The sequence below is a fragment of the Tenrec ecaudatus genome, chromosome 12 (genome assembly GCF_050624435.1).
Source record: "Tenrec ecaudatus isolate mTenEca1 chromosome 12, mTenEca1.hap1, whole genome shotgun sequence".
NCBI classification, from domain to species: Eukaryota; Metazoa; Chordata; class Mammalia; order Afrosoricida; family Tenrecidae; genus Tenrec; species Tenrec ecaudatus.
The window spans coordinates 101,832,222-101,840,564 of record NC_134541.1 but is presented as its reverse complement, the minus strand read 5'-3'; the positions used below and the strand labels follow the sequence as shown (position 1 = coordinate 101,840,564).

The following is an 8,343-nucleotide window of genomic DNA, read 5'->3' as shown; positions in this document are numbered from 1 at the left end:
GATCAACGCTATGAAGTCCAGAACACGACCCCCATTTAGAAACGAGGACACTGAGGCTCGGAGGGGTTAATTAAGTAGGAGGCGGCAGAGCCAAGACTCAGACACCAGTTTGGCTTCAGGTTGTGGCTAGCTGCCGCTCTGTTGATTCCAACCCATAGTGACCCTGTGTCCAACAGAACGAAGCTTGGACCAGCCCTGCACCATCCTCACGGTGACTGTGTTTGAGCCCATTGTTGCAGCCACCGTGTCAATCTGTCTCATGACGGTCTTCCTCTTTCCCACAGGGCTGCTCCTTCACCAAGCACGATGCCTTCTCCAGGGACTGGCCCCTCCGACTACCGTGTCCAAAGTACTTAAGACCAAGTCTTACCAGCCTCGCTTCTAAGGACCTCTCCAGCTGTCCTTCGTGCAGCATAGGCATGTTTGTCCTGGGTCATCAGTTCGTTGGCGGTCTTCTTTAGTCTTTATTCAGCTTTTGCATGCGTTTGCGGTGACTTGAGTCGGGAGCCCCTTCGTTCTCAGAGTGGCATTCTTAGCTCAATGCAGCATGTCTTTTGAGTTCCCGACTGCTGCTTCCGTGGGCATGGAGTGTGGGTCCAAGGAAAATGAAATCATTGACAATTTCAAAATCTTCATAGCTGTACCCACTGTCTCTGATCCACTTCTTTTTCACTACGAAAATGCTTTCATGGAGATGTCTGTACAGAGTGTGATGTGAGACAGAAGGACAGCAAGTGCAGGACAGTGAGATATGCACGCTAACAGGCTGTGAGTGAATAGAGTTCACACGGCTAATGCTTCTGCTTCCCTGCTGGCTGCCCCTTCCTTCTTGGCGTGACCTCCTGGTACTGCTGGTACTCAGACACCAGGCCATTCATGTTGTTCTCGGCCCCGGTGAACTCCATCTCGTCCAGGCCCTTGCCCGTGTACCAGTGCAGGGAGGCCTTGTTAGGGACATGGCAGTGAACTGCTTGGAGATGTGCTTGAACAGCACCTGGATGGCCGTGCTGTTGCCAATGAAGGTGACCAACATCTTGAGGCCGCGGGGCGGGATGTCGCACACGGCCGTCTTGACGTTGTTGGGGATCCACTCCACGAAGTCGCTGCTGTTCTTATTCTGCATGTTGAGCTTCTGCTCGTCCACCTCCTTCATGGACATGCGGCCCTGGAAGACGGGGGCCGCCATCAGGTAGCGGCCATGATGAGGGTCGCAGGTGGCCATCATGTTCCTGGCATCGAACATCTGCTGGGTGAGCTTGGGCACGGTCAGGGTGCGGGACTGCAGGCTGCCCCAGCTGGTCAGTGACGCAAAGCCTAGCGTGAAGAAGTGCAGGCATGGGAAGGGCACCATGCTGATGGCCAGTTTGCGCAGGTCGGCGTTGAGCTGCCCGGGGAGCGCAGGCAGGTGGTGACGCCGCTCATGTTGGCCGACACCAGGTGGTTGAGGTCCCCATAGGTGGGCTTGGTCAGCTTGGGGGGTACGCACGATGCAGTAGGTCTCGGCGGTGTTCTCCACCAGCTGGTGCACGGACAGCGTGGCGTTGTGGGGCTCTACCACCGTGTCCGAGACCTTGGGCGAGGGCACCACGCAGAAGGTGTTCGTGATGCGGTCGGGGTACTCCTCTCAGGTCTTGCTGATGAGCAGCGTGCCCATGCCGGAGTCGGTGCCACCGCCCAGCAAGCGGGTCAGCTGGAAGCCATGAAAACAGTCACAGCTCTCCGTCTCCTTCCGGACCACATCCAGCACAGTCGACCAGCTCTGCGCCTTCTGTGTAGTGCCCCTTGGCCCAGTGGGTGCCAGCACCACTCTGACCGAAGACGAAGTTGTCCGGACAGAAGATCTGTCTGAAAGGCCCCGAGCGCACGGAGTCCATGGTGCCAGGCTCCAAGTCCACAGCACGGCCCGTGGCACGTACTTACCACCCCCGGTGGCCTCATTATAATAGACACTGATCCGCTCCAAATGCAGGTGCTGTCACCGTGGTAGGTCCCGGTGGAGTCGATGCTGTGCTCGTCGCTGATCACCTCTCAGAACTTGGCACCAATCTGGTTTCCGCACTGCCCGGCCTGCAGGTGCACAATTTCTCTCCTGGCGGCGGTGGGCAGCAGGATGAAGACAGGAGCCAGGGGGCATGGGGGTCTGATCCACTTCTATGGTCTCCTGATCCAGTTACTTGACTCTTTTCTAAATCCTTCCACCCAGGATCCCCTCCCAGCATGCTGCTACCAGGAGGGAGGACTCTCTGAGCCAGCCCTTTTCAAGCCCTGTCACCGCCCCGGCCCCGGAGGGTGGCACCTAATTGTGGGGTCTTATTAGCTGACCCAGAGTCACCATTAAGTGGGACTGGTGCAAGGGTAGGAGGCAGGGTATCATCCCAGAGTGCTTCTCCGCCTCCAGGGTGGGGGTGCCACAGTTCACTGGCAGGCACCCACACCAGGCCACACCCCACAGCTCACCCAACCAGTCCAACCACACCACCCACATGCCAGCCGATCCGTTTGGACGGGCACACAGCATGACCCAGCTTGTCTGCCACCTGGCCTCACCACCAGGTTCCTCCCAGGTGCTCCAGGTCCAGGTGTTCAACGTCTCCTCCATCCGCACATGAGAGCCTTTGTCTTGCTCCCAAAGAAGAACAGAAAAGAATCCTTTCTGAAGGGGTGGGGCGGGGTGTTGGTTTACTGGGGATCCCCAGCCCTTGGGTGCCTTGGCTCCCAACTGTGGCAAGTGAGCCCAAGGTCCAAGTGTGTGTCAGGAAAGTTCTCCCACAGGGAACGAAGACTGGTTGAGCAAGCTGAGTGTGCCAGGGCTCACTTTCCGCATCCTCCCTAGAACTCCCCCACAGTGATACCCTGGGTTAGGCGAACCCCAGTCTCCTATGAATTAATTGTTGCACTCCAACATCGTTCACTGAGTGCCGCTCCAGGTCCAGGGGCTCCACCGGGCCTCGGGGAAGCAGTGAGCAAAGAAAGATGTTTCAAGACGGGCTACCTGCTCTTGGAGTTCCCAGCAAGCGCAGGAGGCTGAATAAAAGCAAGTCAGCCAGTGTTGCCAGTTGCCGAGTCAGCTCCCATTGATTCAGGTGACCTTATGATGCACTGCCAGTCCTGCGCAGCTGCATGATGTTTGCCTGCATTGCTGGGGTGGTGGGCTCCACCCATCTCATTGGGGGTTTCCCTCCTTTCCATTGACCTTCTACTTGGCCAGGCAGGATGACTCTTTCTAGCGGTCTTTCCTGATGACGTGTCATTGACGTGTCAATGAGCTGAACTCTCTCGCCTTCCTCGCCTTCTAAGAAGCATTCTTGTTATGTTTCTTCTAAGACTGCTTTGATTGTTCTTGTGATTGGCAGTTCATATCGGTGCCCATTCAAAAAAAAGTCAATTTAATGGGGTGCAGAAATTACCAAACAAGATCCTTAATATCACATGTGAGCAAAACATTACTCAAAAACCAATTCTGACTTGTAGTGACCACATGGGACAGAGGAGAGCTGTCCTCGCAGGTGTCGGAGACAGTAACTCTTTACAGAAGTAGAAGGACTCATTTTTCTCTCAGGGAGTGATTGGTGGTTTCCAACTGTTGAACTTGCGGTTAGCAGACCAAGTCATTACCCACTGTTCCACCAGACCTAAAAAACACAAACTCAGTGTCATCAAGGCAATCCTGACTCCTAGAGACCCTATAGAACGAGTGAGGACCCTGTGAGTTTCTGAGACTGTAACTCTTTAGGAGAGTAGAAAGCCCCATCTTTCTCTTGCGGAGCGACTGGTTTTGAACTTCGGACCTTGAAGTTAGCAGCCCAACACATAACCAGTGTACCACCAGCACCCCTCACTATACCCCCAGGGCTCCTAAAATGTTACTGAAAATCATTCAAAATCAATGGCAGCCAGACACCTGCAGGGAGCTGCCAAAATAGGTAAGCAAAGTAGCCTTAGATAGTGGCATGTGCCAGGAAGAAAGTGCCACTGGATGGGGCCGTCACTGACTGGATACTACATGGTCTCGGTGGGGTGGGGGTGGGGGTGATCTTGGAAGGTGACCTTCAGGACATCTTTATGTGGAAGCTGCAAAGGCCTGAATGTTCTGAGCAGAGGGATAGCAAGAGCCAACCCCCCAGGTGAGCATGAGTTTGCTACCTGTGTGGAATCCACAAGTGACAGTCTGCCTTGGAGGTGGTGAGTACGGAGGACAGTGATGGGAAGTGATGCCTAGTGGTCTGGGCAGCAGGCTCTCCTCAGGCAGAGGGGCTACAGGAGGCCAGGCTTTGGGAAGAGGTGACTTTGCTTTGCTGGCTCCTTGCTCTGTTCCCTGGGTTGAGAGTGTTGTTTGAAGATGTGATCTGATTGGCTTAGGGTGGGTCATGTGCCCACCAGTGCCTTCCAGCTCTGCACGCCCATCCCCAGAGGAGACTGTGTGGCTGGTGGCTGAGAAGGGGGGCACTGGGCAGCGAGCAGGGGTAACTACAGGTGCCCACCATGCCCGCCCTCTTGTCCCCCGAATTCTGGCCAAGATTCTAATGCCTTTCCTGCAGCCTCAGCCTGTGGCTCCAATGCCCATTTCCACTTCCCGCTCTCACTGTCAGCTTCTGGCTGTGCCCAGGCCTGTGCCATCCTCACAATCTTTCCTCACAATCTTTGAGCCCATTGTAGCCACTGTGTCCGTCCAGTTCATTGCAGGTCTTCCTCTTTTCTGACGACCCTCTACTTTACTAAGCATGATGCCCTTCTCCAGGGACTGGTCCCTCCAGTGACAGGTCAGAGTACGTCAGTGAAGTCTGGCCATCCTTCCTCCTAGGAAGCATTCGTTTGTTTGGTCTCCTGGCAGCCTAGGGAAATCTCAGCATTGACATCAGTACTCTTCCAGCGGCCGTACTGCCTGTCCAGCTTTCTTGCGCAAGTGAAGGGGTTGAAAAGACCATCGCTTGAGTTTGGTCCTCCAAGTAGCCCCTTTGCTCTGTCAACCCATAGAGCTGACAGCCTTGGGAAATCTAGGGAACACTTTGACTGTGTTCTTTGGGGTCAGACCAACTTGATGGAAATAGGTTGGACTTTTTTGGTCTTACGGGTTAAAAGCAGAAGCTCCGGGGCCACACTATGTCTTGATTTGGCCAACTCATAGCTTGAGCAGGTCACGTCATCTCTCTGCCCTTCATTTCCTAATCCATAACATGAGGACTCACAGTAACACCTACCTCCGAGGTGTGCTGGACAATTAACGGACGCATGTATGAGGTGTGTTGAACAACCTGCAGCATGTACTTCATTTGGGATGGTGGCGTGTGAGTTTCTAAAATCCTAGAGCGACTGCTAGGCCAACGATGGGCAAATGGAACCCCCACCTCCATCCCCCCGCCCCCTGAGCATCTCAGGAGTTAGGCCTGGGGCAGTCCCAGCCTCCACACTTGGGGTCTCCAGGGGTTGGAATCCACTGGACAACCACACACACCAGCAGCAGCAATGCCGAGCGCCCACTCATGTCTCTGAGACTCCGTGCTGGCTCTTCACTCATTTACTCAGCAAACACTTACACTCTGTGTAAGCACACAGGCAAGGAGCTGCTTTGGTCTCACACCAGGTGCATTTCTTTGGGTCGCTGGGGAGGATTTACGCAGCAGAGAGCACGCATCAGTTCGGCAGTTTTTCTGTGCACCACTGATGACATGGAGGCCGTTCTCTGAGCTGCCTTTCTTTCCTAACCAGCATGCTTCCGTGCAAACTTTTGAGGTACTTGTGTCAACTGGGTCCCACTTTTAATCCTGAAAAGTGATGTGAAGACGCAGACGGGGTTCCAGACAGGGTGCCGGGACTGCTTTAGGCAGGGTGGTTTGGGATGGGCTTTCTGAGGGGCAACGTTAAACCTAGACTGGACTGTTGCCCAGTCCTGGGAAGAGCATCTCATGTAGAGGGAGCAAGGAGCACGTGGCAGGGCGCCGGGGTAGGGAAGAGCCACCGGCATTTGAGTCTGAGTCTGAGCTTAAAGGCAGCGGCAAGTTCACAAGCATTTTAAACAGGAAGGTTTCCAAAGGCACTCTGACGGTATAGGAAAAAAATTGATCCATGGCCAGGCTAGGGGAGATTAGAAGGGGAGCGGCCAGACACAGGCTCTTGAGAAAGGCTTAGAAGTAGCCTTGGGTCCGTCCTCACAGAGCATCCAGGCAGGCACCTGGCAACCTCGGTGGCTGAGCAGCAGGCTGCCCCTCCTCTGCAAGGCTGCCTCATTCCCGGAAGACCCGAGGCATTGACAGCTGTGAGCCCGGAGCAGACAGCTAGAGCCAGAGCCACCTGGCCTGGAAGCCTGAGCCTCTGGCTGGTTAACCAGCCCAGCCGGCGCCCCATCCTCTAGCCCCCTCCCCATGTCCTGGGAGTGCCCAGGACAGAAACCCGGCCCAGCCCTGCCCAAGTTGGGCTGTGTCCCGATAACCTCCCGAACGGGAAACCGTTTGTTTTGAAGGAAATGGTGGAGAATGAGGCAGTGGCGGAGTTTAAAATAGGCCTGGGGCCTAGTTTCCATGCTGTGTGTGTGTGTCGGCTCGGGGGTGGGGGATTGAGTTTCAGGGGGGTTAGTTCCCAGTGATTTCAGGACCTTCCTGGGGCTGGGGACACTGTCGCCTGCCAGACTTCTCCTTCAGTGCCTATGTTGGTGTCCTGGGCTGTGCCCTTAGCAAGTGGCCTGCGTTTAATCCTTCATCCTCATCTCAGGCCCAAGAACAAGGCCACACCAGCAACAGGCTTGGCCTGTCCCACGCGCCCCCTCTGCCTCTCTAAGGGTCCTGGAAGAAGAAGATAGCCCCTAGAGGAGTCTTTGGGGCTGCCCCCTTGTCCCTACTTCCTCCTTCAGCCTGCCCACATTCCCTGTGTGCACAATCCCTGGGTGTGCCGGCTACTAACTCAGACGAACCTAGAGACGCAGTGCTCTGCTGCTACCTACAAGGACAGTAGTTCAAGCCCCACATGTGAGAGGAAGCACCTGTCCATCTGCCCCAGATGGCAGCCCTGGAAACCCTGCGGGGCAGCTCTCCTCTGTCTCAGAGTGTTGACAGCAGGGCTGGGTCCTTCTCAGGCAGGTATCCAGGTGGGCCCGATGTTTTCACATGAGGGCAGAGGAGGCCCGAGAAGTCAGAAGCATGAGAAGGATCCAAAAGTGTGGCCGCTAGTATGTGGGTGGTTCCCAGATCCAAGACAGCCAGGGAAAACTGGGGGCCCAGACCAACCACATCCAAGAATGAGGTACCACCAAGGAGCTACAGGGACCAGCCCCATGGACACCTTCATTACCCGAGGCCCCAGCCCCATGCTGGCCGCCAGCACTGCAGACTACCAAGGGGTGCTGCTGTAAGCCTCTCAATGGGTGCTCATTTGCAGTATAGCAAGAGACAGCTCACAGGTTTGTCCTGCCTGGGAAGAATCCTGACCTTCAGACCTTGGAGCCAGGCTCCCCTCGCCTCGCCCCCACCCGTGCAACTGGGCAGGAGGGAATTCCGAGAAGAGAATGCAGGTGAGTGGGGAGCCCTGTTGGCAAAGAGGCCTGGCAGCCTGAGAAGCCAGCGCGGGCAGGAGCTCAGCCAGGGCCCATTGCCACAACATGCCCCAGCAGCCCCCTTCACGCTGCTCGGAGCACACGTGAGCGTGCACACACATGCACACACACATATGAAGAAGAGGTCCCAGAAGCCTCGGATTGGGGAGGGCAGACACCTTAGGGTTTCTTAGGACTCACCCCACGTCCTGCAGGGGCAGCGCCCCTGGGAAGGGCAGCTCTCTGTGGGAGGGGAGCCTCACCCCTGCTACCTGGGTTGCCCCTGCTGCACTTGGAGATGGGAGTGAGGTCAGAGGGGGTCCAGGCTTCCTTGCTGGTTGCTCTCTTTCTGCAGTGGGTGTGAGTGAGCACAGAGAGAGGCCTGCCTCGAACTTGGGTGAGAAGAGTCACCCTCACCACTGTCTTCACTTCTGTCCCTCCCCCTCATTGTCCTCCTTCCCAGTCCCATAGCCTCCTGGAGCCATTGGAAACCCTGCCACCTGCAACCACTGTGGAAAGCAACATGGTGCCAGGCAGACGACTGGGAATAGCAATCCTGCTTATGACCCAGCAGTGCCTCTGCTGGGTTTCAAACGAAGTGAGGTCCATCACAGGAGCAGACAGGTGCGCCCCCTGTCATCGCCACAGCGCTGTTCACATGAACAAGAGGGTGGAAACAGCCCAAATGCCCAGCAGCAGACGTGTGGATAGAGGAGCGTCGGTACAGACCCACAGCGGACACTGTGCATCACTGACAAGCAGCGAGGAAGCCACCTAGCACCTCATGGCATGGGCGGACCTAGAGGACATTTGCTGAGGGA

General features: G+C 55.9%; 1 pseudogene; it reads right to left on the bottom strand.

Moving 5' to 3' along the window:
* Positions 1-791: 791 nt before the first annotated feature.
* Positions 792-2,082, bottom strand: LOC142422776 (tubulin beta-4B chain pseudogene; annotated as a pseudogene).
* Between the last annotated feature and the right edge of the window lie 6,261 nt (positions 2,083-8,343).